The 11,475-nt window shown below is 42.7% G+C and overlaps 1 long non-coding RNA gene across 3 annotated transcripts; it reads left to right on the top strand.

The window, feature by feature from the left end:
- The first annotated feature begins 3,677 nt into the window (after positions 1 to 3,677).
- LOC127967914 (uncharacterized) lies at positions 3,678 to 9,899 on the top strand. 3 transcript variants are annotated; one of them, XR_008155857.1, is made up of 6 exons: positions 3,678 to 4,132; positions 6,152 to 6,510; positions 7,166 to 7,254; positions 8,018 to 8,106; positions 8,870 to 8,958; positions 9,722 to 9,899. It is a non-coding gene; the product is annotated as an uncharacterized LOC127967914 (long non-coding RNA). The 3 variants fall into 3 exon arrangements; XR_008155858.1 differs by lacking the exon at positions 8,018 to 8,106 and having other exon boundaries at positions 3,681 to 4,132; XR_008155859.1 differs by lacking the exons at positions 7,166 to 7,254; positions 8,018 to 8,106 and having other exon boundaries at positions 3,687 to 4,132.
- The last annotated feature ends 1,576 nt before the right edge of the window (positions 9,900 to 11,475 follow it).

The following is an 11,475-nucleotide window of genomic DNA, read 5'->3' as shown; positions in this document are numbered from 1 at the left end:
TCACCTGAATTATACACAAAGGTGCCTACTTACCTGCTGCAAGTGCCTGCTGATCGACATTATTCGCCTAGGACCTGTAAAAAATTAAAAAACAACAATACAGTTTATTAGTGTGTGAAAGGAACAATTCATGAAGCATCATACAATGCTGAAGGTGGTTATCGGTTGCTATTGGTTGCGAGGTGAGAAGCCCCGCCCTCCTGGCACATAAATGCTGGAGCGAGCTGGGTCAGAGTCATTTTGTCATTGAATTCGCCTGATGAGAACACTGTGGGAAGGTTCGAAACGCGTCGCGACAGACCTGAATGACAAAATTTGAAGACGTTTAAAAATAAACAGCCGGCATCATTAGGGTGGTGATGCGTCTGAGCACAATATATGTTTATTCAATTTTTCTTCTCCGTCCATACAGACGTTGAGATGTGTACTTTTAGAGTAATATACCCCTCACCACATCTAAACCTTAACCTACCATCGGTTTTTCTTCACACACCCCTGAGAAAAACAGCCCGTGTGGCTGTAGCCCGGGTTTGGGATTTTTTACAGAGCCTAAAAAAATATTTTAGACTGGCGTTGGCTTTCTGTGGGGAAGTGTTGGCTGTTGTGTGTGATTTGGGGGTGTGCTTGTGACTCTTGGCGGCCGGTGGGACTCAGGACCGTGCACAACCGTTTTCGAATCCTTCGGGATTCGGATCCTGGATTTTCCTTCACCTAACCAAGCCAGTGCCGGGTTCCTATGGACCTCGAGTTCCCTGTACTCACCTGAATTATACACAAAGGTGCCTACTTACCTGCTGCAAGTGCCTGCTGATCGACATTATTCGCCTAGGACCTGTAAAAAATTAAAAAACAACAATACAGTTTATTAGTGTGTGAAAGGAACAATTCATGAAGCATCATACAATGCTGAAGGTGGTTATCGGTTGCTATTGGTTGCGAGGTGAGAAGCCCCGCCCTCCTGGCACATAAATGCTGGAGCGAGCTGGGTCAGAGTCATTTTGTCATTGAATTCGCCTGATGAGAACACTGTGGGAAGGTTCGAAACGCGTCGCGACAGACCTGAATGACAAAATTTGAAGACGTTTAAAAATAAACAGCCGGCATCATTAGGGTGGTGATGCGTCTGAGCACAATATATGTTTATTCAATTTTTCTTCTCCGTCCATACAGACGTTGAGATGTGTACTTTTAGAGTAATATACCCCTCACCACATCTAAACCTTAACCTACCATCGGTTTTTCTTCACACACCCCTGAGAAAAACAGCCCGTGTGGCTGTAGCCCGGGTTTGGGATTTTTTACAGAGCCTAAAAAAATATTTTAGACTGGCGTTGGCTTTCTGTGGGGAAGTGTTGGCTGTTGTGTGTGATTTGGGGGTGTGCTTGTGACTCTTGGCGGCCGGTGGGACTCAGGACCGTGCACAACCGTTTTCGAATCCTTCGGGATTCGGATCCTGGATTTTCCTTCACCTAACCAAGCCAGTGCCGGGTTCCTATGGACCTCGAGTTCCCTGTACTCACCTGAATTATACACAAAGGTGCCTACTTACCTGCTGCAAGTGCCTGCTGATCGACATTATTCGCCTAGGACCTGTAAAAAATTAAAAAACAACAATACAGTTTATTAGTGTGTGAAAGGAACAATTCATGAAGCATCATACAATGCTGAAGGTGGTTATCGGTTGCTATTGGTTGCGAGGTGAGAAGCCCCGCCCTCCTGGCACATAAATGCTGGAGCGAGCTGGGTCAGAGTCATTTTGTCATTGAATTCGCCTGATGAGAACACTGTGGGAAGGTTCGAAACGCGTCGCGACAGACCTGAATGACAAAATTTGAAGACGTTTAAAAATAAACAGCCGGCATCATTAGGGTGGTGATGCGTCTGAGCACAATATATGTTTATTCAATTTTTCTTCTCCGTCCATACAGACGTTGAGATGTGTACTTTTAGAGTAATATACCCCTCACCACATCTAAACCTTAACCTACCATCGGTTTTTCTTCACACACCCCTGAGAAAAACAGCCCGTGTGGCTGTAGCCCGGGTTTGGGATTTTTTACAGAGCCTAAAAAAATATTTTAGACTGGCGTTGGCTTTCTGTGGGGAAGTGTTGGCTGTTGTGTGTGATTTGGGGGTGTGCTTGTGACTCTTGGCGGCCGGTGGGACTCAGGACCGTGCACAACCGTTTTCGAATCCTTCGGGATTCGGATCCTGGATTTTCCTTCACCTAACCAAGCCAGTGCCGGGTTCCTATGGACCTCGAGTTCCCTGTACTCACCTGAATTATACACAAAGGTGCCTACTTACCTGCTGCAAGTGCCTGCTGATCGACATTATTCGCCTAGGACCTGTAAAAAATTAAAAAACAACAATACAGTTTATTAGTGTGTGAAAGGAACAATTCATGAAGCATCATACAATGCTGAAGGTGGTTATCGGTTGCTATTGGTTGCGAGGTGAGAAGCCCCGCCCTCCTGGCACATAAATGCTGGAGCGAGCTGGGTCAGAGTCATTTTGTCATTGAATTCGCCTGATGAGAACACTGTGGGAAGGTTCGAAACGCGTCGCGACAGACCTGAATGACAAAATTTGAAGACGTTTAAAAATAAACAGCCGGCATCATTAGGGTGGTGATGCGTCTGAGCACAATATATGTTTATTCAATTTTTCTTCTCCGTCCATACAGACGTTGAGATGTGTACTTTTAGAGTAATATACCCCTCACCACATCTAAACCTTAACCTACCATCGGTTTTTCTTCACACACCCCTGAGAAAAACAGCCCGTGTGGCTGTAGCCCGGGTTTGGGATTTTTTACAGAGCCTAAAAAAATATTTTAGACTGGCGTTGGCTTTCTGTGGGGAAGTGTTGGCTGTTGTGTGTGATTTGGGGGTGTGCTTGTGACTCTTGGCGGCCGGTGGGACTCAGGACCGTGCACAACCGTTTTCGAATCCTTCGGGATTCGGATCCTGGATTTTCCTTCACCTAACCTAACCTAACCTAACCTAACCTAACCTAACCCTAACTCTAACCCTAACCCTAACCCTAACCAGTTATGATACACACGCATGCAGTCAAAACACACAGACGCACACGAACTGGCTGGAAAACTATTTTTATTCAGGCTAGTGATACCTTCTTGCTAAAAAGACAAATGATTTCACAGGTTATTTCGTTTGGATGTATATTGGAATATATTGGAAAAAATAAATATATATAATAATATATGCCTAATATATTACATGATACTGTGGGCCATGGCCGAAGCTCTGACCCAGGCCTTGGACGAGTTTGATGTCTTTATGGATATGGTGAACTGGACAACAGTTTGATCCAGGGATCAAACACCTCCCCAGATCACTGTGTCTGTTTTATGGTTCTGTTTTTAGTTCATGTAATAGTTTTAAGAGTTCTTTGGTTTTATGATTTAAATGTTATAGTTTTATTGTTTTGTTGTATGTTTTATAGTTAATAATTTTTTTTTCACAATTCACATTTAAGAGTTCTGATTTGTTCTACCAATCATACTTTCTATATTTGTTCTAAAACAACAGTTTTGGGCAGATACCGGCAGAAATTAGTCACCAAGGGCAAGAAGGAGAAGGATGGCCAAACACCTGAGCCCAAAAGAGGCAAAAAACTAATGGTTAAAGATGAAAAATGTGCTTCAGATTAGAATGGAGAGATATGGGATTTCTTTCTTTTGCTTTTGTTTGACCAAAACAGTTTGTCATAGGGAGCATTTGGTCATTTGCTGGTCCATTATCCCTCAGTCCTGCATGATCCTTCATTATTTATTTTTTTATAAACATTAATTGTTGCATGATCTGACGGACTAAGTTAATTTGATGCTACAAGGCTATCTCTGTGTGTGTGTGTGTGTGTGTGTGTGTGTGTCTTTGTGTCAGTTTGAAATTGCTGCAAATGTACTGTGCCCACAGCTCACTGGCTCTGCTTCGGTGACATCACTGAAGGTGAGACTGCTTCCCCCCCCACTGTTACTGTATCAACTGAGTGGAGGTGACAGTGAAATCAAAGCTGTCCTTTGGGATTTTTCATCAAAGTTTCACATCTGACCCGGACCCTCACTTACTTCGAGTCCTTTTGCAATGGCTGAACAAGCTGAGAGGAGGTAATATGTGTGTTTTTGTTTTGCAATTGCATGTCTTTGTTTAACAGTTTAAACTGCAGTGTAAATAAACTGTAAACAAATGCTTTCCTTGCTTAGTATATTGTTTCCTGTCCGGATATCTATAAGCTCAGTCATCAAGAGGTTCACTGTCATTCACGTGTAGTCAAGCGTAAGATGTTGTTTATTGTTTTATGGAAAAGAATACAAATGAACCTAGCTGTTGGGTAAAGAAAGCTGAATGTTATTTGTCAATGGGCTAAGCTAAACCAAAAAACGTGTTTGCACTGGAATGTGTGCGTTAAAATTGTGTTATGAAATGTATTCCTGTTTTGATAGCAAAGTTAGAGTGATTTTTCAAGTTTTCAAGACTGTCTGTGCCTTTACAAAAACACTCTGCACTTTGAAGACCCATTGACACCATTACACAATGGAAATGCTAATGGCACAGGTCTCGCTCTGCTGCTGATGGCTGTTTTTTGTTGTTTGCCTTTCTAAATTTCTTTAACTCATGTCTGATTCTTTAAAATCATCTGTCAATTCTCCGTCATCGGTTAGGAACCTAGGTGTGCTATTTGATTGCAATCTTTCCTTAGAAAGCCACGTTTTTAGCATTTGTAAAACTGCATTTTTCCATCTCAAAAATATATCTAAATTACGGCCTATGCTCTCAATGTCAAATGCAGAAATGTTAATCCATGCATTTATGACCTCAAGGTTAGATTATTGTAATGCTCTATTGGATGGTTGTTCTGCATACTTAGTAAACAAACTACAGCTAGTCCAAAATGCAGCAACAAGAGTTCTTACTAGAACCAGGAAGTATATGACCATACTAGCCCTGTCCTGTCAACACTGCACTGGCTCCCTATCAAACATCGTATAGATTTTAAAATATTGCTCATTACTTATAAAGCCCTGAATGGTTTTGCACCTCAGTATTTGAATGAGCTCCTTTTACATTATACTCCTCTACGTACGCTACGTTCTCAAAACTCAGGCAATTTGATAATACCTAGAATATCAAAATCAACTGCGGGCGGCAGATCCTTTTCCTATTTGGCGCCTAAACTCTGGAATAACCTACCTAACATTGTTCGGGAGGCAGACACACTCTTGCAGTTTAAATCTAGATTAAAGACCCATCTCTTTAACCTGGCTCACACATAACATACTAATATGCTTTTAATATCCAAATCCGTTAAAGGATTTTTAGGCTGCATTGATTAGGTAAACCGGAACCGGGAACACTTCCCATAACACCCTATGTACTTGCTATATCATTAGGCAAGGCAAGTTTATTTATATAGCACATTTCATACACAATGGTAATTCAAAGTGCTTTACATAAAAGAAAGTAAAATAATCATGAAGAAAAATAATAACAAAAATAAAACAAGCAATTTTAAAACTTTTAAAATGATTAAAACATTTAAAAACATTTAGAAAATGATTTTACATAAAAAAATAAAATAAAATAAAACATTGAAAATATAGTGCAATCAGTTCGGACATTGCACAGTGCTCATTCAATAAATGCACAGCTAAAAAGACGCGTTTTGAGTCTAGATTTAAATGTGACTAGTGTTTTAGCACATCTGATCTCTTCTGGAAGCTGCAGCCTTAAATTGAACTACTGGTTTCGTCTGGTCAGAGGAGAACTGAGCCTGGTTTCTCCCAAGGTTTTTTTCTCCATTCTGTCACCGATGGAGTTTCGGTTCCTTGCCGCTGTCGCCTCTGGCTTGTTCAGTTGGGGTCACTTCATCTACAGCGATGTCGTTGACTTGATTGCAAATAAATGCACAGACACTATTTAACTGAACAGAGATGACATCACTGAATTCAATGATGAACTGCCTTTAACTAACAATTTGCATTATTGACACACTGTTTTCCTAATGAATGTTGTTCAGTTGCTTCGACGCAATGTATTTTGTTTAAAGCGCTATATGAATAAAGGTGACTTGACTGACTTGACTTGTAGGAATCATTTATTTCATGTCCTCTCTCCCCCCTTTTTAGAAAAGCTGACCGGCGCTTCACTGCTTGGTTTGCCACAGACCGCAGGAGAACCTACCTGTCCACCTGGCGAGAAACAGCACGCCGGAACAAATAGCCTCAGAGGTTCAAAAGACGGAGTCCAGCAAGCACTGGATGCTTAGAGCTAGGACGTGGGACCACAGCCACATTTGTGCCCTCCATTTGTGCAGAACCTCGCAGGAGAACTTCTGAACCGTGGCTTCTTCGTGACAGACCTGCCCCTAGGAGCCCGGAGCCGGAGGTTTGGCGGAGGAGGCTGATGACCTGTCCTGTCTTCATGAAAAATAAGTGTACTCTGACCGTGCAACACACGTGCGAAACACAAAAAGCACCACGAGAGGGTGAAACTCTATCCATCTATCTATCCATCCATCCATCCATCCATCCATCCATCCATCTATCTATCTATCTATCTATCTATCTATCTATCTATCTATCTATCTATCTATCTATCTATCTATCTATCTATCTATCTATCTATCTATCTATCTATCTATCTATCTATCTATCTATCTATCTATCAATCATATTCTCCAGGATATAACCCTTGGCTTCTCGGTCGCCCTCTCCTGGATAAAACTGTGAATAGCCATGTGTAAAAAACTGATTAGGATTCCAATATTTTAGCAGGATTTGACACTCCAGGCGGAGCTCTTGAGCGGATGACTTCACTCAAAGACATCTTTCCAGTCTAATTTTAATGATGCACTCTCTCTCTCTTTCACAAACACACACGTACACTCCTGTGCACACTCACACGCACGTGTGCACACTCACACGCATATGTAGTCAAAACACACAGACGCACACGAACTGGCTGGAAAACTATTTTTATTCAGGCTAGTGATACCTTGTTCCTAAAAAGACAAATGATTTCACGGGTTATTTCGTTTGGATGTATTTCTTGTTTTTATCGATGACTGGCTTCCTTTTTGTCACGCTTTAGACTGATGTACGGTCACATTGGATTTGAAAACGACATCCTTTCTTCCATAGATCCACGCTACCTGAAAGAAGGCTGCCTTCTGAATCCAACGATACCAGTTATGTGCACATCGGACCTACGCTTCAAAAGATACGGACAGGTAAGCTTTGGCCAATCAGATCGCATATGCTAACGAGGGTGGAATTAATGAGGGTGAAACTCGTTTTTATCTATATACCTAGCTGCAACTGACCCCAAACTAGCCCCTAAACCTTAACCCTCAAAACTGCTAGCCTTAGCCCCAAACAAAACTGCTAGCCTTAGCCCCACTGACCGTAACCCACTGACCCCTGGCCCCACCGTTTTTAAACGTGCCAGTCCCTAGACTCTGTAAACCTTTATCAACCAGACGCTTCATCAAATTCTGTACAGAAATATCATAAAACTAATATCATATTCTCCAGGATATAACCCTTGGCTTCTCGGTCGCCCTCTCCTGGATAAAACTGTGAATAGCCATGTGTAAAAAACTGATTAGGATTCCAATATTTTAGCAGGATTTGACACTCCAGGCGGAGCTCTTGAGCGGATGACTTCACTCAAAGACATCTTTCCAGTCTAATTTTAATGATGCACTCTCTCTCTCTTTCACAAACACACACATACACTCCTGTGCACACTCACACGCACGTGTGCACACTCACACGCATATGCAGTCAAAACACACAGACGCACACGAACTGGCTGGAAAACTATTTTTATTCAGGCTAGTGATACCTTGTTCCTAAAAAGACAAATGATTTCACGGGTTATTTCGTTTGGATGTATTTCTTGTTTTTATCGATGACTGGCTTCCTTTTTGTCACGCTTTAGACTGATGTACGGTCACATTGGATTTGAAAACGACATCCTTTCTTCCATAGATCCACGCTACCTGAAAGAAGGCCGCCTTCTGAATCCAACGATACCGGTTATGTGCACATCGGACCTACGCTTCAAAAGATACGGACAGGTAAGCTTTGGCCAATCAGATCGCATATGCTAACGAGGGTGGAATTAATGAGGGTGAAACTCGTTTTTATCTATATACCTAGCTGCAACTGACCCCAAACTAGCCCCTAAACCTTAACCCTCAAAACTGCTAGCCTTAGCCCCAAACAAAACTGCTAGCCTTAGCCCCACTGACCGTAACCCACTGACCCCTGGCCCCACCGTTTTTAAACGTGCCAGTCCCTAGACTCTGTAAACCTTTATCAACCAGACGCTTCATCAAATTCTGTACAGAAATATCATAAAACTAATATCATATTCTCCAGGATATAACCCTTGGCTTCTCGGTCGCCCTCTCCTGGATAAAACTGTGAATAGCCATGTGTAAAAAACTGATTAGGATTCCAATATTTTAGCAGGATTTGACACTCCAGGCGGAGCTCTTGAGCGGATGACTTCACTCAAAGACATCTTTCCAGTCTAATTTTAATGATGCACTCTCTCTCTCTTTCACAAACACACACATACACTCCTGTGCACACTCACACGCACGTGTGCACACTCACACGCATATGCAGTCAAAACACACAGACGCACACGAACTGGCTGGAAAACTATTTTTATTCAGGCTAGTGATACCTTGTTCCTAAAAAGACAAATGATTTCACGGGTTATTTCGTTTGGATGTATTTCTTGTTTTTATCGATGACTGGCTTCCTTTTTGTCACGCTTTAGACTGATGTACGGTCACATTGGATTTGAAAACGACATCCTTTCTTCCATAGATCCACGCTACCTGAAAGAAGGCCGCCTTCTGAATCCAACGATACCAGTTATGTGCACATCGGACCTACGCTTCAAAAGATACGGACAGGTAAGCTTTGGCCAATCAGATCGCATATGCTAACGAGGGTGGAATTAATGAGGGTGAAACTCGTTTTTATCTATATACCTAGCTGCAACTGACCCCAAACTAGCCCCTAAACCTTAACCCTCAAAACTGCTAGCCTTAGCCCCAAACAAAACTGCTAGCCTTAGCCCCACTGACCGTAACCCACTGACCCCTGGCCCCACCGTTTTTAAACGTGCCAGTCCCTAGACTCTGTAAACCTTTATCAACCAGACGCTTCATCAAATTCTGTACAGAAATATCATAAAACTAATATCATATTCTCCAGGATATAACCCTTGGCTTCTCGGTCGCCCTCTCCTGGATAAAACTGTGAATAGCCATGTGTAAAAAACTGATTAGGATTCCAATATTTTAGCAGGATTTGACACTCCAGGCGGAGCTCTTGAGCGGATGACTTCACTCAAAGACATCTTTCCAGTCTAATTTTAATGATGCACTCTCTCTCTCTTTCACAAACACACACATACACTCCTGTGCACACTCACACGCACGTGTGCACACTCACACGCATATGCAGTCAAAACACACAGACGCACACGAACTGGCTGGAAAACTATTTTTATTCAGGCTAGTGATACCTTGTTCCTAAAAAGACAAATGATTTCACGGGTTATTTCGTTTGGATGTATTTCTTGTTTTTATCGATGACTGGCTTCCTTTTTGTCACGCTTTAGACTGATGTACGGTCACATTGGATTTGAAAACGACATCCTTTCTTCCATAGATCCACGCTACCTGAAAGAAGGCCGCCTTCTGAATCCAACGATACCAGTTATGTGCACATCGGACCTACGCTTCAAAAGATACGGACAGGTAAGCTTTGGCCAATCAGATCGCATATGCTAACGAGGGTGGAATTAATGAGGGTGAAACTCGTTTTTATCTATATACCTAACCCTAACCCTAACTCTACTCTAACCCTAACCCTAACCTAACCTAACCCAATTTAATCCTGAACTGGACTCTTCCACTAGCCCTAACCTCCACTGTATATCCTCCCTCACCACCCCTGGTGCAACCAATGTACTAAGCAAATGACTCGTCCCCATAGAAGACTGGGCTCCAATTAAGGCCTGTTAGCCCCAGGCCACCTGCCCTGCGTGCTGTCCAAGTGGACCCAGGAAGGCTGGATACTCACCGTGCAAGTGACCCTTCGTTAACACCGCAAGGTATCCGGGTCACCTGAAAAAAAAGGCTTGTCAAAAGCCCAATACCAAACTCAAAACCACCTGCTCATCCCTTTTTGGCCGAGAGCGTGAGACTGGCGGATGCACAATTCTGAACACCAAGCTTCTACCAGTCCACCCCTCTTCAAAGTTCATGCATTTTAGAACTGAACAGACATCATCCTTTCCAGGATAACCGTCAGATGTCACAAACTTTTGCCCAATAGTCCCTTGTCTCTTTCATGCACCCCATTCCTTGCCCTAGTCACCTCGTCCATGGTGACCACAGAAAAACTTAATAAAACAATAGAAAACACAACCCTGCAATGATCTGGACACGAACCTGTGTCTCATCGTTCTAACTCCATGACTCTACCACTGATCCAACGAGCCACACACAAAGCTGACTGCTTAAGCGAGGGCTATTTCGTGCCTTTCATTCTATTAGTTTTTGGATTAGAGTGTCAATCTATTCAGGGCTAGTTTCTGTACTTTTACAAAACAATAGAAAACATAACCCTGCACTGATCAGGACACAAACTTATGTTCCCCCGTCCTAAGCCCATCACTCTACCACTGATCCAACGAGCCACACACAAAGCTGTCTTCTTAAGTGAGGGCTACTTTCTGCCTTTCATTCTATGAGTATTTGGATTAGAGTATCAATCGGTTCAGGGCTAGTTTCTGTCCTTTTATAAAACAATAGAAAACAAAACCCTGCAATGATAGGGACATGAACCTGTGTCCCCTCGTTTTAAAGTCCATCACTCTACCACTACTCTAATGAGTCACACACAAAGCTGTCTCCTTAAGTGAGGGCTATTTCCTGCCTTTCATTCTATGAGTATTTGGATTAGAGTGTCAATCGGTTCAGGGCTAATTTCTGTCCTTTTATAAAACATAACCCTGCGATGATCAGGACACGAACCTGTGTACCCTCGTTTTAAAGTGCATCACGCTACCACTGATCTAATGAGTCACACACAAAGCTGTCTCCTTAAGTGAGGGCTATTTCCTGCCTTTCATTCTATGAGTATTTGGATTAGAGTGTCATTCGGTTCAGGGCTAGTTTCTGTCCTTTTATAAAACAATAGTAAACACAACCCTGCAATGATCGGGAGATGAACCTGGGTCCCCCCCATCCAAAGCCCATCACCCTACCACTGAGCCAACCAGAAAGGCTATGTCCTGTCCGTCATTCCATGATAGTTACGATAAAAGTATGGATTAGGGCTAGGTCAGATCAGGTTAGGGGTAAGGGTAGGTTAGAAGTTAAGGTAGGGGTAGGGGTAAGGGTTAGGGTTAGGGGTAG

The sequence above is a fragment of the Carassius gibelio genome, chromosome B11 (assembly GCF_023724105.1).
Source record: "Carassius gibelio isolate Cgi1373 ecotype wild population from Czech Republic chromosome B11, carGib1.2-hapl.c, whole genome shotgun sequence".
In the NCBI taxonomy this organism is placed as follows: domain Eukaryota; kingdom Metazoa; phylum Chordata; class Actinopteri; order Cypriniformes; family Cyprinidae; genus Carassius; species Carassius gibelio.
The sequence above is the reverse complement of the archived record's forward strand: the minus strand, read 5'-3'. Positions and strand labels throughout refer to the sequence as shown.